The sequence below is a fragment of the Lepus europaeus genome, chromosome 14 (assembly GCF_033115175.1).
Source record: "Lepus europaeus isolate LE1 chromosome 14, mLepTim1.pri, whole genome shotgun sequence".
Taxonomy (NCBI): Eukaryota; Metazoa; Chordata; class Mammalia; order Lagomorpha; family Leporidae; genus Lepus; species Lepus europaeus.
In genome coordinates this window covers 73212912-73229952 of record NC_084840.1, presented here as the reverse complement: position 1 = coordinate 73229952, position 17041 = coordinate 73212912, and positions in this window count along the sequence as shown.

The window sequence follows — 17041 nt, the reverse complement described above, 5'->3', positions numbered from 1 at the left end:
AAAGTAAGTGCTTTGCTGGTAAAACATTATGGACCAGTAACAATCTGACATGGACTGGAACTAAGTGCCTGAGCAATAGTTGGATTACACTGCTTCATTTTGTAAAAAAAAAAGAAAAAAATGAAATCAGTGTTGATTTAAAATTATTCTCATTTTCTTATTATTTGAAAGGCAGGGAGAGAGAGAGAGAGAGAGAGAGAGAGAGAGAGAGAGAAGAGATCTTCCATCTTTTGGTTTACTCCCTAGATGCCCACAAGAACCAGCATTGATGCAGGCTGGAGCCAGGACCTGGAACTTCATCTGAGTCTCCCACATGAGTGGCAGGGACCCAACTATTTGAATCATTACCTTCTGCTGCCTCTTGGGGTGAGTAGTAGCAGGAAGCTGAACTGGAAGCAGATGAGCCAGCCCTTAAATCAGGAAAGTTAATATCAGATGCAGGCATCCCAGGCAGGGTCCTATAGTTGCTATACCAAGTGCCTGCCCATCTTATCACTGATGATTTAAAACAATTAATGAATTTGAGAGGCAAAGATAGAGAGCTCTCATCTACTAGTTCACTCCCCGAATGCCCACACTGCCCCCTGGCTGGGACCAAAGCTGGAGCTAAAGCCGGCGCTGTGGCTCAACAGGCTAATCCTCCGCCTTGCGGCGCCGGCACACAGGGTTCTAGTCCCGGTCAGGGCACCGGATTCTGTCCTGGTTGCCCCTCTTCCAGGCCAGCTCTCTGCTGTGGCCAGGGAGTGCAGTGGAGGATGGCCCAGGTCCTTGGGCCCTGCACCCTATGGGAGACCAGGAGAAGCACCTGGCTCCTGCCATCGGATCAGCGTGGTGCGCCGGCCGCAGCGCGCCAGCCGCGGCGGCCATTGGAGGGTGAACCAACGGCAAAGGAAGACCTTTCTCTCTGTCTCTCTCTCTCACTGTCCACTCTGCCTGTCAAAAAAAAAAAAAAAAAAAAAAAAAAAAAAAAAAAAAAAAGCTGGAGCTAAGAACCAAGTCCAGGCCGACGCCGCGGCTCACTAGGCTAATCCTCCGCCTTGCGGCGCTGGCACACCGGGTTCTAGTTCCGGTCGGGGCACCGATCCTGTCCCGGTTGCCCCTCTTCCAGGCCAGCTCTCTGCTATGGCCAGGGAGTGCAGTGGAGGATGGCCCAAGTGCTTGGGCCCTGCACCCCATGGGAGACCAGGATAAGTACCTGGCTCCTGCCATCGGATCAGCGTGATGCGCCGGCTGCAGCGACCATTGGAGGGTGAACAACGGCAAAAGGAAGACCTTTCTCTCTGTCTCTCTTTCACTGTCCACTCTGCCTGTCAAAAAAAAATAAATAAATAAAAATAAAAAAATAAAAAAAAAGAACCCAGTCCAGGTCTCCCATGTGAGTTGTATGGACTCAATCACTTGAGCTATCATCATTGCCTTCAGGAAGCTGTAGATAAGAGAAGAACTTGGTCTTGAATCCAGGCACTCTGATACAAGATGAAGAAATCTTAAGTGAGGCCAAATGATTGTCCCTGCATTGCTTTTTAAGATTACCTGTTGTAGTTCTTATTAAAAAAAAATTATGACTCAAAGACTGATGGAAGATTCAATTTCTTCACAGGTTGCCTTGTGAAGATAAAGACTCCAGAGCATGATGTGAGACAATGAGAATGCTAGTACATAAAAAACAGGTCAGCATGGGAAGAGACACACGTAGAAGGATGATGGATGGGATGGAAGAAGAAAACAGCATGTTAAGGCTTGGAGAGGGAGGCAAGTGCAACTAAAAGGACTCAAGCTTTGTGAAAAAAATGGGAGAAAAGAAGGAAAAGTAGAACTAGTGAGACTAGGTTCAGCCAAAACAAAGCGGCATGGAAAGTAAAGATAAGAATTACATGGGTATAAGGTCCTTGTAAACCTAATCTGAAAAGTATGAAGACTTTAAGATACCAAAATTGACAACATGGGCAATTTATTCCAGAAATGTTTATTGAGTAGCTATTATTTACTAACTCCTGGAAATTGAATGATGATGAAAAGAAAGGTATGATCACTGTCTCCTTGAGCTTGTAATTTAGCAAATACATACTTAGTTTAATTTAGCAAATACATACTCATATCCCTGAGTTCGTTTCATTGCTCTTACCTTGGCTGGATAGTAGCTCTCACTACTGGGCTGCTTCTTTCCACTTTAGGGACTGGAATTGATTCAGCTGTCGAGGATTAAAGGCTGCACAGGGCAGGAGTTTCTAGGTTTTGTTTCCAATGACTCTCACATTTAATCACCTGCTGAAGAAGGTACTGGAAGGTCCCCTACAACTGGGCTTGTGTTAAGAAAAATTAGATGGTTGCCTGAGACATGTTGCCTCCGTTGCTCAGAATGTAAGAGCCCTTATGCATGAGGGTATGGATTGACTTCTATCTGAAGTGGCCTCCAGATCATCACTTTGGTTTCAATTGGTTTTGAAGTGTTGCTGAAAGAATTCTTTTGTTTTTACGTTAGGCTGACGGGTTTGCACTGTAACTATATCTGCTTTTCTATATCTCTAGTTGACACCAGGTTGACCTCTGCTTACCTCATACTTGCTAAAAAGAAACATATCTAATACCATCCACCTCTGTGATAAGAGAAAGAGAAAACAAACAGTAGAAAGACCCTTTAGGAGTGGATGACCTACAGCTAGCTGTGGAAGCCACATGACTGGGAAGGAGACTAGCGACATCTACCCTGGGCTTGTCACCAGGAGGCAGGACACAGCATCTGGGCTCCAGGAGTTTAGAATCTTGTTTGGAGCTGAGGTCTAGGCTTGATTGGTAGAATGGTTTGTGATATGTTAAATGGACAGATGAGAAATGAAATGTAGTTTCTTTGCCTGTGAATCATTTTCAACCCAGGATGTTCCATTCAAGGTGGGATGACCTCAACTACATAGGTAGATTAAGTCACTGGAAAGTATCTTCAGGGAGATCTTGAGCTAACAATTCCATCTTCCCCGTGAAGTCACCTACCTCCATCTCCATCTCCATCTTCCTTCCTTTGGTTGAACATAAATTACTCTAAGGTCACCCAGACACTGCTTGCTTATTCTATGGGTAGGATTTTATCACTTCCACGATGTAAGATTGAAATAGAGGGACAAAGAAATAGCAAGCACACTGAATTATTTTTGGACAGCTTTAATGGGTGATGATTTTCCTTACCCCTCATCTACACAAATCCCACTGCATTCAATTCAGACGAAAAAGAAGATTAAGAAATAATGCAGACTTTGTGAATAAACTCATTTTAATTTATGTAATTATTTTAATATATACATTATAACAATGATTTCACTGTGAAGTCAATTGGGTTTAAAGACTTTTGAAAATACTGCTAGGTCTGGAAAGCCAAGTTTGCAGATCAACAAGTGCTTTGGAGTAAATAATGGTCAGTAAGGAAATTAAAAATGACTGCTGTTCTCCAGGAGGCCAGGAAAATGTAAATTTCCAAAAAAAAAAATTGGTCAAATACAAAAATTTAGAGAGAGAAACCTCCACTGGGGAAGGCTTGTCGATAACAGTTTCCATTTCATCCCTCCCGTCCATGCCGTAGCTTTGTTTTTCTTTTCCATTTGCACTGTTGGGTGATCTCATCTTCAATACGTGACTTTAACTACCGCCCCTATGCTGTTGACTCATCAGTTTGCATCTCCAGCTTTGACTTCTCCCCTGCACATCAGCCTTTTTTAAGTGACTTCTTATATTTCTACTTGGATAGCTGATAGAAATCTCAAAATTAGCTTTTTGAAAATAGCGCTTTTCATTCCCCCTTTCTTCAAAAGCATGTTTATCGCTGTTTGCCACAAATCTTCCATCATTTTTCAACACATAAGCGTTCCTCTCCTTTGGGCAGATTATACCTCTAATTTAGATTATACCTCTAATTTGTCAGTGTTTCCTGTTGGCTCAATTTCTGTAATATCCGTCTGCTTCTCTCAATTGTTTCTGCTACCATACTAATCCAAGTCACATTTTCTTTTAAGATTTATTTTTATTTATTTGAAAGGTAGAGTTACAGGTAGAGAAGGAAAAAGAGAGAGAGAGAGAGAGGGAGGGAGGGAGAGAGAGCTTCCCTCCTCTGGTTCACTCTCAAAATGGCTGCAATGGCTAGGGCTGGGCCAGGCCGAAGCTAGGAGCAAGGAACTCCATCCAGTTCTCCCACATAGGTGCAGAGGCTAAAGTACTTGGGTCATATTCAGCTACTTTCCCAGGCATACTAGTAGGGAGTTGGATTGAAAGTGGAGCAGCTGGGATTCAAACCAGTGCCCATAGGGGTTGTTGGTGTTGCAGTCAGCAGCTTAATTAACCCTCTACCCCATATTGCTGGTCCTCCAAGTCCTGTCTTATAGTGCCTTGATTAAGGTACTGGCCTTTCTCTCTCATCCGTTCCCACACGACAGGCACTTTACTTTGAATCACAAACCATATTGCATCAGTCCTTTGTTTAAAGCCCATTCACCCAATACTTGTGTTCAGGGTAAATTCCACACTCTTCCCATGGCCTGCAAATTCACAAGGACGATCTGGCCCCTGCCTGCCTTCCCATCCTCATTCCCCAATTCCCCAATGATCTTGGCCACAAAGAGTTGAAGTCGGTGAGCGCACGCGCCAAAGCTGGTACCGGGGAGAAGACTGTTCTGGAAAAGACAGCAAAGGCCCTGAGAGAGGAACACGTCTGTGATGTTCAAGAAACAGCAAGCAGAGGTGACGGTAGGCAGCTATTGCAGGGTAGTGACATGATTTGACCACCGTGTAAACGGAATCCCTGTGCCTGCCATGTTAAAAATAGAACACAGAGGGGCAGGAGGATGTGGGAAAGCGTTCAGAGGTTACTGCACTTATAGGGCCAGGCCCATGGTGAAGTAAGATCAGCCCCTAGGGTACGAAATGTAAGGGAGTTACTCACCGTCAGGGCCCTGTAAGTGATCCGGAGAATGAATGCTTTCCTAAAAGTCGTATCCCAGGGCCCAGCTTGCCTCACCTTTGTCCTAGCTAGAACCGAGTAATGATCTGGGTGAGTGGAAGTGGTGAGATGAGTTCACATTCTGGACTTATTGGGAAAGCAGAGTCATGGTTTCTCATCAGATTAGACGAGGAGCGGGAGAGAAAGAAAGGTGTGAAGGATGAAGGCAGGTTTGTGGCCTGAGCCAGCATGGACTTGCCATCAGCTAGGATGGGGATGTACGTTCCAAGGAGCAGATGTGCCGGCCAGGGCAGTGGGTGGAGGCGGGGAGTTCACCTGGAGATGTGAAATCTAACACAGTTCAGACACCTAGTGGAGGGGCGGGGAGCAGCTGGATCCAGGTGGTAAGGATGAAGATGACCGCACCCATTCCAGGACAAGCTCATCTCATTGCTACCTCAAACTATTTTTGTCTTTCTTGCTTCCTCTGAGTCAAAATTTTTTCCCCATATTTTTATAGACACTTCCTTCAATCTTGTTATGGTTAAAAAAAATCAGCTTTTTGGAAGTCAAGGGTCTTTCCCGATCACTTTATCTCATGTTGGCCCTTCTTTCTCTTGCTTGTTCATCCCCATCTGACACTTGGTTATTTATTCACTTTCTTGCCTACTGTCTGCCTACCTTAGAATACAAGTTTCACGAGAGCTGGGCGGACTCCACATCCTCAGTACCCAGTGTAGTGCCTGGACACTCAATGGACACTTGTTAAATGAATCAATGAGAGGTAATCAATGTGTCGTCCCAGCTGTAAAAAACTAATATAAACTCGGCCAGTAAGAAATTTAAAAGTGGTTGTAAAAATCAAGTTGCACAGAATATTTGCTAATTATGGTGAACCAATGATTCTTTGTCACAAGAGTTATGCCATGGGACAGAGATCAACTAATGAGCTTAGAAGTTTTAGTCCAGGTAGAGAAAAGATATGAAAAACTCCCATGGTTTTTAGTTATCTTTTAAATTGTGTTGATAAACAAACAAACAAACAAAAAGTATCAACTGTGGGTAATATGTTTTTAGTTTTGTTACTAAAAATCAAACTCAAATTCTTTTTATTTTAACAAACTGTGTGTTTTTTTTTTTTAAGATTTATTAATTTGAAAGTCAGAATTACATAGAGAGAGGGAGATCTTCCATCCACAGGTTCACTCCCCAGATGGCTGCAACGGCCAGGGCTGGACTAGGGCCAAAGTCAGAAGCCAAGAGCTTCATCTGGGTTTCTAACATGGGGGCAGGGGCCCAAGGACTTGGGCCATCTTCTACTGCTTTCCCAGGCCATAGCAGAGAGCTGGTTTGGAAGTGGAGCAGCCGGGACACGAACCAGCGCCCATATGGGATGCCAGCACTACAGGCAGTGGCTTTACCCACTATGCTGTGGTGCTGGTTCCTCAAATTTTTATAGGACCAAGTAGTTCAAGTCTGATTTTTTATTTTTTTGACAGGCAGAGCTAGACAATGAGAGAGAGACAGAGAGAAAGGTCTTCTTTTTCTGTTGGTTCACCCCCCAAATGGCTGCTACAGCCGGCGCTCTGTGCCCATCCAAAGTCAGGAGCCAGGTGCTTCCTCCTGGTCTCCCATGTGGGTGCAGGGCCCAAGCACTTGGGCCATCCCCCACTGCTCTCCTGGGCCACAGCAGAGAGCTGGACTGGAAGAGGAACAGCCGGGACAGAATCTGGCACCCCAACCGGGACTAGAACCCGGGGTGCCGGCGCTGCAGGCGGAGGATTACCAAGGAGCCGTGGCACCGGCTCTCAAGTCTGATATTGAGCAATATTTTTTTTCAAGACCCTAATTAGTAAATATCTTCACAGATTCTAATGCAGGGGCTGGTGCTATGGTGCAGTGGGTTTAGCTGTGACCTGCAGTGCTGGCATCCCATATGAGTCCTGGCTACTCCACTTCCGATCCAGCTTCCTGCTAATGCACCTGAGAAAGCAGCAGAAGATGGCTCAAGTCCCTGGGCCCCTGCACCCAGGTGGCAGGCTCAGAAGAAGCTCCTGGCTCCTGGCTTTGGTCTAGCACAGCCCTGGCTGTGTGGCCATTTGGGGAGTGAAACGGAGGATGGAAGGTCTTTCTCTCTGTATCTTCCTCCTTCCTTCCCTCCTCCCCTCTCGTTCCCTGTAATCTGCCTTTCAAACAAACAAACAAACAAATAAATACATAAATCTTTTTTTCTTTTTGAAAAGAATTCTGATACAATTACATGGACAATTAATAGGAATCCGAAGTAGATTAAGTCATTGCCAATGTTCAGTCTAGGAACAAAGCCAAGAATAAGAAGCCAATAATTATAACTTGATGAAATGAAAAAATGAACCAAATTTTGATTAAAAAAAAAACCCCAAACCAAAATTCTGATTCAAATACTGATTCTTACCCCTCCAAAACATATGTTAAGCAAATCACTTGATTTCTCTTGTTTTTCTTATCTATGACATTGAATAAAACCTATCTTACATGTAATTATAGGAGAAAAAAAATTATGATGTGTGTTCCTATGCTTGGTAAATATCAGGCACTCAAATATTATCCCGATAACAATTGGTTTACAAGACTCTACATATTTTCAGTTGTGTAAAATGTTTACTAAATAAAAAGAAAAAAAGAAAAAAAAAGGTTTACTGAAACTATGAATATTGAAAGTATATAATTCACTTTAATTTTATAAATATAAAAGGATACCATTTGAATTGCTTAGGATGCTTTTAGTTGCAAGTGCAAGAATGCTAAATTAAGTTGAAGAAAAACGATCTCATCTCACAAGAAATATAATGTAGGGAGGTTTAGGCTTTGTTTGATAAATTCTTTCAGGATTAGTGACTTTCTACCTTTGCAATCTGTGTTAGCTTGGTCCTTTGGTTCCGAATCTCACCGACACAAGATGGCCCTAAAGATCACATGTTAGGGAGGCAGCCCTGTCTTGGAAAGCACCTACACACCTTTCCCTGTGTTTATTTGGCCAGAGCTGGAATCCATACTGCAACCACACTCGTATCAAAGGGGAATGGATTTACTGTTGATGTCTTCAAGCAACATTTTCTCCCTAGAGGGAAGGGACCTACTTTCCACAAGCATATGGTGCTCTCGTATTCGAGGGGCAAAATTTCTGCTGGCACATGACCCCTGAGATTTGAACAAAAATAGTGCTATGTTAGCCAGGAAGAAAGCAGGGTGAGGGGAGGAAATGGTTGTGGTGTAGGTAACCAAAGGTGTTTTTCACACCATCCTCATCTTTTTCAAGAGAGGAGGGAGTTAGTGGTTATTGCAAAACTCAGAACAAGAGTATGTCCTCATGGCTGAAAGGTTGAAAATTACACTTGTGGGCCCTTTATGGTTGGTCATTTGGCCATGTTTTCTGTTTTTCAATGTCATGAACACAAGAAAACTTCAGCATTGGAGAATGGGTGTACTCAATGTTGTTTTTGTGTTTGCTTGGTTGTTTTGGACTAACATATTTGTCATGTGGATTTGATTGAATGGGCAGCAAAATTAGACCTTGACCTAAAAAGAAGAGAAAATTTAAATAAAGAGCAGGAAGTAAAGAGGAAATAGATATTTAGGAAATAAATGTATTAGAAGGCATGGCAAAGAGGATCTCAGGGATTTTTTTTTTCCCCAGAGTAATCAGTGTAGATTAAAAAAAAAAAGTGGAAAAGATCATTCTGTGATAGTTTTTGCTATCTAATTCCATTTTTCTGTAATTTTAATATTGGTCCCTAATTCTTTTAGCACTGCTTCATTTTGTATCTGAAGAGTAGCTTGTGTTACTTTTGTTTGATGTTTTTTAATAGTGTTTTAATCATTACATAGAATCATGCAATGCCCCAAGCACATTGGCTGGAAAATGGTTTATAAATAAAATTATTGTTATTATTGTTATCTTTATCTCTTGTAACAATACTCATTAGATTAAGATTATATCTAGGCTAGCAATAGTTCAACATATATGATTATATGTAATCAGTCTATTTTTTCTGCTTTTTTTTAAAAACCTTGTTGCTGGCCTTCAACTTTGTTCTTATCGCTAAACTAACTATTGTTTGTAAGTCGTAAGTGGCTGACTTGCTTTGAAGAGCAATTCTCTGCAGGTTTCAACAAGAGTTCACTCTGGGTAGGAATGGGATCCAAAGAAACTCCTTGTTCCCAGTGGACATGTACGATGGTAGTCACCTAACCAGTGCATGCAGGTGGCATTGACGCAACTTTCACCTAAAGCCCAGAGCCCTGAGTGTTTCCAGAGGACAAAACTATGACTAATACTAGAGCTATTAGGAAGGTCCATTCTAGCTTGATAGCAGAATAACTATAAATATTGAAGCTCTCTGAGAATGGGTTAGGCTATTCTGTGAGGTTGAAGATGGTCCTCTGAAACATTGCCAGGCCATTTATTTGTGATGTTGTGAAGATAATTCAGATTATTCATAGAATTAGCTGAATATCAATGTGGTATTTGTTAGCCTCGCAGGTGGTTTCCCTTTGTGAGACTCTGTGTTTCTATGTATGTAGAAATTCCTTAGTTTGTTTCTGTGATTGCAAAATAAAATTAACTGTTAGATCATTCATCTGGTGTCCTTCAAGAGTAAAATGCCATTCAGTTTCCATTCTGCCTATTTAGGTATGTTACACAGCATATTGTGATATTTATCAGACTTAAAATCATGGAACAAGGGCCAGCATTATGAAACAGTGGGTTAAATCTCTCCCTGCAATTCTGGGCATCCCATATCAAAGTGGATTTGAAACCCAGCTGCTCCACTTCCAATCCAGCTCCCTGCTAAAGAGCCTGGAAAAGCAGTAGAAGATAGCCCAAGTGCTTGGATCCCTGCCACCTGTGTGGGAGACCCGGATGGAGTTCCTGGCTCCTGGCATGGCCTGGCCCAGCCCTGCCATTCTGGTCATGTGGGGAGTGAGCCTGCAGATTGAAGATCTCTTTCTCTCTGTCTCTTTTTTCATTCTGTCTTTGAAATATGTAAAATAATTCTTAACAAAAAAATAAGGGGCAGTACCTGTATGGAGCTTGTAGATAGCTGGCTTTAAGGGTTAGAGCCTCAACACTGGGAGATCAAGGTTTCTATATCTGATACTCTAAGTGGGTCAAAACGTTTTCCTCTTTGCATATTAACTGATCTACACAAATAACATTTTAGTAAATGGGTTTTTTAAATTAAAAGCATTATTACTAAAGTCACGGTATGTGCCCTTTCTGCCTAATAAATGATGTTGTTGGTCTCAGAATTGATCAGATTGGGGTGTGGAGCATTGCAAATGAATCCCCACCAACAAAAACCCAAATCCATGCAAATAGGTCATTGAAAAACTTTACAGCATGAAAGGTGGTCTAGTAAGAGTGATTTAGTGTATATAGGAATTCTAAGACTAATCACTTTAAAAATGTTTTATGGCAGAAATGTTGGTGGATTTTGAGATGATCACAATCAGTTAAAAAAAAGTATACTTGTTGTCAAGTTGCAAACTCAGCTCAAGTTCCTCTTTTTCCATGAGCTCTTCCAGGGCTCTGCCTTCACAAAGTTGGATTCTTCTTTGAGTTTGAGAAAGTCTAGGATATCTCTTTGGTCGTGATGTATTTATTTATTATGTTACCATTAAGTTCTTTTTTTTTAAGATTTATTTATTTGAAAGGCAGAGAATTACAGAGAGGCAGAGGCAGACAGAGAGAGATAGAGATAGAGAGAAAGAGAGAGAGAGAGAGAGAGAGAGAGAGAGAGAGAGAGACGGTCTTCCATCCGCTGTTTCATTTCCCAAATGGCCTCAATGGCCAGAGTTGGGGCAATCTGAAGCCAGGAGCCAGGAGCTTCTTCTGGGTCTCCCACATGGGTACAGGGGCCCAAGGACTTGGGCTGTCTTCTGCTTTCACAGGCCATGGCAGAGAGCAGGGTGGGAAGTGGAGCAGCTAGGACTTGAACTGGAGCCCATATGGGCTGCTGAGACCACAAGTGGTGGCTTTACCCACTAAACCACAGTGCTGGCCCCACTGTTAAACTCTTAAAGTCTTGGAAGTTAGATCCTGTAATTACTTTCAAAATTACAAACTTGTAATTTCTTGCAGTATTTGCAACTTTCCAATCATACAAATGATTAATATTTAAAAGTCAAGGTAAGGGGCCAGCATTTTAGAGTAGTGGGTTGGGCTGTCACCTGTAATGCCCGCAACTTGTTTGGATACCAGTTTTGAGTCCTGGCTGCTCCACTTCCAATCAGCTTCCTGTTAACGGCTAGGAAAACAGCCAAGGATGGCCCAAGTATTCAGGCCCCTGTACCCATGTGAGACTCAGATGGAATTCCACGCTTCTGGCTTTGGTCTGGCTCAGCTCCGGCTGTTGTGGCCATTTGTAGAGTGAGCCAGCAAATGGAAGATCCCTCTTTCTCTCTGTCTCTCCTTTTCTCTCTGTAATTCTGCCTTTCAAACAAATAAAATATGTCTTAAAAAGAAAAAAAAAAAGGAAGGTAAATGCCTCTAGCCCTCTGTGTGTGTTTATACATACATATATTTACTACTTTTATTTGAGATTGCTCATTCACATGAGACATGGTTTGTGAAAGCAGACAGGTCTTAAGGTCCTGATTTCATGACATCTGTCTTCCTATCAAGGCTGGCATTGTCTGGGAGAGTACCAAGGAGACTCCAGGCATGCCACATGTCCATCTTTTTATTTTTTAAGATTGATTTATTTATTTAAAGTCAGAGTTACACAGAGAGAGAGGGACACACACACAGAGAGATCTTCCATCTGCTGGTTCACTTTCCAGATAGCTGCAACAGCCAGGTCTGGACTGGGTTGAAGCCCAGGAACCAGAAGCTTCCTCCAGATCTCCCACATGGGTGCAGGGGCCCAGGCACTTGGGCCATCTATCACTGTTTTTCCCAGGTGCATTGGCAGGGAGCTGGACTGAAAGTGGAGCAGCAGGGTCTCAAACTGACACCTATATGAGATGCTGGCATTGTAGCAGCATGTTTGCCTGCTACCCGACAACAAACCCCCCACCCCGCTCCCATCTTCTTTTGTGGATCTTCCTTTTTCAAGTCTAATTGAGAGGTAGGAACCTCTGAATGGTGCTACTCAAAATGTTTGCTTGTAATGCAGGCAACCGTTCCTGATTTCCTGCTGAGGACAAGTGGGCAAACAAGAAATAATTTTGTGCTGGGTGGCACCGAAATGCTGACAGCCTCTTGTGAGATGAGGCTCTGGCAGGTACGCAATGTGGAGAACTGGTTGACCCAAGGTGGACCAACTGCAGATAATAAGGCAGGCCAAGGACTTCTCTGCACAGATCTGCTATATCAAATTTGTATTCTGGTACACGGGGATGTCTAGGAGATGGACCAAACAAACTTACACGAATGAGTGCAGCACTCTGGATGGATCCCCGATTTTCTTGGATTTGATTTTGTAATCTTTCATGTCACTACAAGATATGAGGGAAGAAATGAGACCACAACCATCCCCGGTCCAGTCCCAGCCTCTTTCCTTGTGAGCAGCCAGGGTTTCCTTCGGTATCCTGGTGTGGCTTTGCCTGCTCATAGGTTTTCCCGAGGGAAACAACCAGCTTCATGTCACTTGACTGAAGATTCTGTTTGCTGTCAGGTTCTTGTGGCTACTCATGTACAGCAATTATGGAGTCTAGTTTCAGAGCACAGAGGCACATATATTTGTAAATGCTGTTGTAGCTCAATGTTTACTAAGTTTGCTCAGTAAGTTTTCTAGGCAATGGGAAAATTTTTATTCCACTCAAATGGATTTTCTCATTTTTATCTAATTTTTAGGTTTGAGTTCTTGTTTCGTTTTCATTCTTGAACCAAATTAAACTCCCAAAAGAGGGTTTATGTGTCTATTTTGAAAAGACTTCCCTTGTATTGCCTAGTTCTCTACTTCCCTCTCGTATAATCATAACTCTTTGATTTGGTGAAGAAATTCCTATGTTGATTTAACCTATGTTTGATAAATTCCTGCTCTGAATATCTTCCTGGAACAATTTATCACTTTGTTTTCAGGTAGAGTTGGTTCAATTCAATTTCCCAGTAACCTTCTACTGGCTTTGAAGACAGAATCCCATTTATTGAATTTGAAAGTTAAAAATAATGCCGATATGGGGCTGGCACCATGGTGAAATAGGTTAATCCTCTGCCTGAGGCACCAGTATCCTATATGGGCACTGGTTCTAGTCCTGGCTGCTCCACTTCCAATCCAGCTCTCTGTTGTGGCCTGGGAAAGCAGTGGACGATGGCCCAAGTCTTTGGGCCCCTGCACCCATGTGGGGGACCCAGAAGAAGCTCCTGGCTTCGGTTCAGCCCAGCTCCAACCATTGCGACTAATTGGAGAGTGAACCAATGGAAGGAAGATCTCTCTCTGTCTCTCCCTCTCACTGTCTGTAACTCTACCTCTCAAATAAAATAAATAAATATTTAAAAAAAATAATGCTGATAGGCACTCACTGGTTTCATATTCCCCCGCCCCCAAGCAAATTAATTGGTAGCTATTAAACTTGTTCCTTGTCATTAAACTTTTAATTACCTCAAAATGGTTATACATAACATACATATTAACTTGATAATTTTACTAGTTAGCTGAATGTAAGCTTTATTGCCTTTTCTTGTTAGAGTTTTCTGTATATTATTTTAGTTTTTCATAGGTGTTCTCTTTCCACTTTTAATGCTTTGACTTCTCTACTGTACCAGGCACGGGGTAGGCATTCACATTTTATTGGTAGCTTCATTGGTGAAAGTAACCACATAAACAAGTTGTGGAATATTTGTAGAATCTCAGAATTTTAAACACAACCTTTTGTAGGAACAAGAAGTCTTAATTTCTGTTTCACCACCTAGGGCCAGGTTTCTCACCCTGGGCAATATTTCCCTCTTGTACAGGGCTGGGTGTGTGTTGGAAGAATTTAGTGGCATCTCAGGGATCTACCCACTAGATGCCAATAGCAGCTGTGCGAACCAAAAATGTATTCGGACATTGCCAAAGATCTCACGGTGCGTCACGGAGCAATGTTGCCCCACCTGAGAACTGTGTACCCTGCAGTCATTTTGATATTGCTAGGGCTCGGAACATGATATACCAGAGCATGACACATAGGAATGCTGAGGACTTCAAACAGAAGGACACTGGAAGGCCTCAGGAGCAAGATCTTCCTGATCTGTGCCCGCCCTTCTGTCTCTCATTCCTTCTTTCTCCCAAAGTGAATCATAAAAACCAGAATTCCGGGGCTGGCAATGTGGCATGGTGGGTTAAGCCATGTGTGCAGTGCCAGTATCTAATATGGGTACAGGTTTGAGTCCCAACTATACCAACTGCTATCCATCTCCCTGCTAATGTGCCTGGGAAAGCAGCAGGAGATGGCCCAAGTGCTAGTGCCTCTGCACCCACATGGGAGAGGCAGAAGAAACTCCTGGATCATGGCTTCAGTCTGTCTAAACCCTGGCCATTGTAGCCAACTGTGGAGTGAACCAGCAGATGAAAGGTTCTCTCTCTCTCTCTCTCTCTAATTCACACTTTCAAATAAATAAATAATCTTTTTTTTTTTTTTAAAAAAAAAAAAACCAAAATCCTTCTTCTAAAAGGTGGGCCATAGAAACTAGCCAAAGCTGGCCATGAAGCCCGAAAATATCACTTTGACTCTCCCCTGCCTTTCTGTGCAGGAAGTGGCCGTAGTGATGATCTCTGACCGAGCTCGTCTGGTCGCAGGTCATAAGACTCTCATTCCAGAGAGCTGTGCCCTATCCCTGGAAGGCAGGAATGCTCCACAGAAAGGCCACGAAGAATCTGAGCAGACAGGCCCTGCCGGGTTTCAGCCTTTGGACCATTGCGTTTTGCCCAATCACATTTCTACACAGCTGCCCATTCTTCACTGAACCTAAGCAGAAAAACAGATTCTTTTCCTGGGATCTTTGAGTCTTGATCTCTGAAGTTTGCCATCTCACATAAGACCTGATTAAATAAGTTGCTATGCTTTTCTTTTGCTAAACTCTGCTGTCTTTTGTTATGGGCCTGTAGGCCATGAGCATTACGATTAGGTGGGGACAAGTATTACACTTTCCACTCCTGCAATATGAACAGACAATTCCCTAACTGACTTGTTGTGTAGTTAGGGGTACTTTCTCTAATCAGAGAATGGGTTAGATCCTTCGGTGTTAGGCAGAGCTGGAGGCCCCTTCTCTTCAAGGCATTATATTTCAGCAAGTGCCCTCAATGGGACCTGTAGAAAGCACAGATTCCTGCTGCCTGAATGAGATCTCTCTGGCCATTATGGAAAATACTTCCAGGTTTCATGAATCCTAGTCACTGAGGCAGAGTTAATAGCAGCCATTGAAGCGTACTTGTAGCTCCTCTTCTTTCTTGCCTCTGTCTCAAGGAGACTCTGCTGAGCCTCATGGCTGAGCCTTGCTTGACAAAGCTTGCTTGTGGGAGCAGTCTTCCCAGAACCCGTCTCCTGGCAGGAGCTCTGACTTCTTGCACTTGTGCAGGCTACTCTCTCTCTAGAATGACACTGGGTCTTCGGTCTGGAGGCTTTTTTATTGTAAAGCAATGGGGAATTGTTTTGTTGTATCATGCATGAGTGGAGGAAGACTGAATGGATAAAGCAAAGCGATCAACTCCGTTTTGATAGTCTGGAGTTCATTTCTTTCTGCTGGACAAATTCTACCTTTGCTTTGTCCTTTTTCTCTGTCTTGCAAATTCTGTACTGGTCAGTTGACCATTTAACTCTTGGGTGTGTGTGTGTGTGTGTGTGTGTGTGGAGGGGTGATGTCTTCCATTCACAGCACCCTGGAAAAGACCACTTGCCAGTGAACATGTCCAAAGACACTCCTGAATCAGGAGTATGGTGTGCCAGGAAGCAGGTGGTTTGCGACTGAAATGGTGAAGAGGGTTGTGGATCCTCGGTACGATTTGCTGATGTTCCCATTGATCCAGGTATTTTGCTCTCTTGAAAAAATTATCTTCTAAGACAGTGTTGACTCATGGCTTTTCTCTTATTCACATTTCTGTTTTCAAAGAATAACAAATAAGCTTAATTCTTTACAAAATCTTCAGCAAATGCCTTTTAATCCAACACAATGGTAGGTATTTTAAGAAGGTTGGCAAAGGCCTGTCGCGGTTTTCTAGTTTTACGTCTGGGTTGCTTTTCCCCTCATACAGAAGCACTCAATCACATTTAATCTTGGCTTGCACCAAGCCACATTAACTTGTTTGCACAGAACTGATATAACTGCCTTTAGCTCTTCCATTCTTTTTTTTTTTTTCATCTTGGGGATAACCCTTACAATTTAAATAACAGATTAAAAACACACACAAGAGATTCATAGATACCAAGTATCTGTGTTCACTCTAACTCCTGGGAGTTGATTCCACACCCAAGCTGTGTTAGTTGAAGGAAGAGAATGGCTTATCAAAGCACCACACATAAACAGGCAGAGATTCAAGCAAACACCTGATGAACGAGAGAATTGAGTCTCGAAGAGGGTACCTTGCAGAGGCTGGAGCTGTACCATTAGGGGCAGAACAATTGGAGTCGTCTTTGCCCAGCAGAAGAGTTGGGGATTCTTTGCTCTCTAGACATAAGAACAACCTAGGGATGTTTCATCTGTGTGACTGAAGGCCTGGCTTCTCTGCAGATTTCAGTGGGGGTTTTCTTTAGTTATGATCTGGCCTGGTTTGAAATCAGCTCTTCTGTGTTCCTGCAGCTCTGAGTTTATTCTGCCCACCTCCCAACTTCACTCCATTTGTTTTAAGTAAACTGTGCCTTTTAAAAATATTTTTAATTTGGAGAAAAATTGAAAGGATAACACAGGGTTCTAGTGTACCCCCATCAACTTCCCTGCAGTTCCCACTCCATTGTAAGAGCTCATTTTCTTTTCTGTTCTCTAGGAAACAATTGATCTGATTGCCTGCTGATACTGGTAAGGCTGAGGATAAATAAGATGCTTAATATTTGCCGAATTATTTTGTTTAACAACCTCCGGGTAGAGTTTTCTCCATTCTTTAAGAATTAAAACTTTGTGTCCAAACGTATTCTCAAAGTGACATATATAAGAGCAAGATG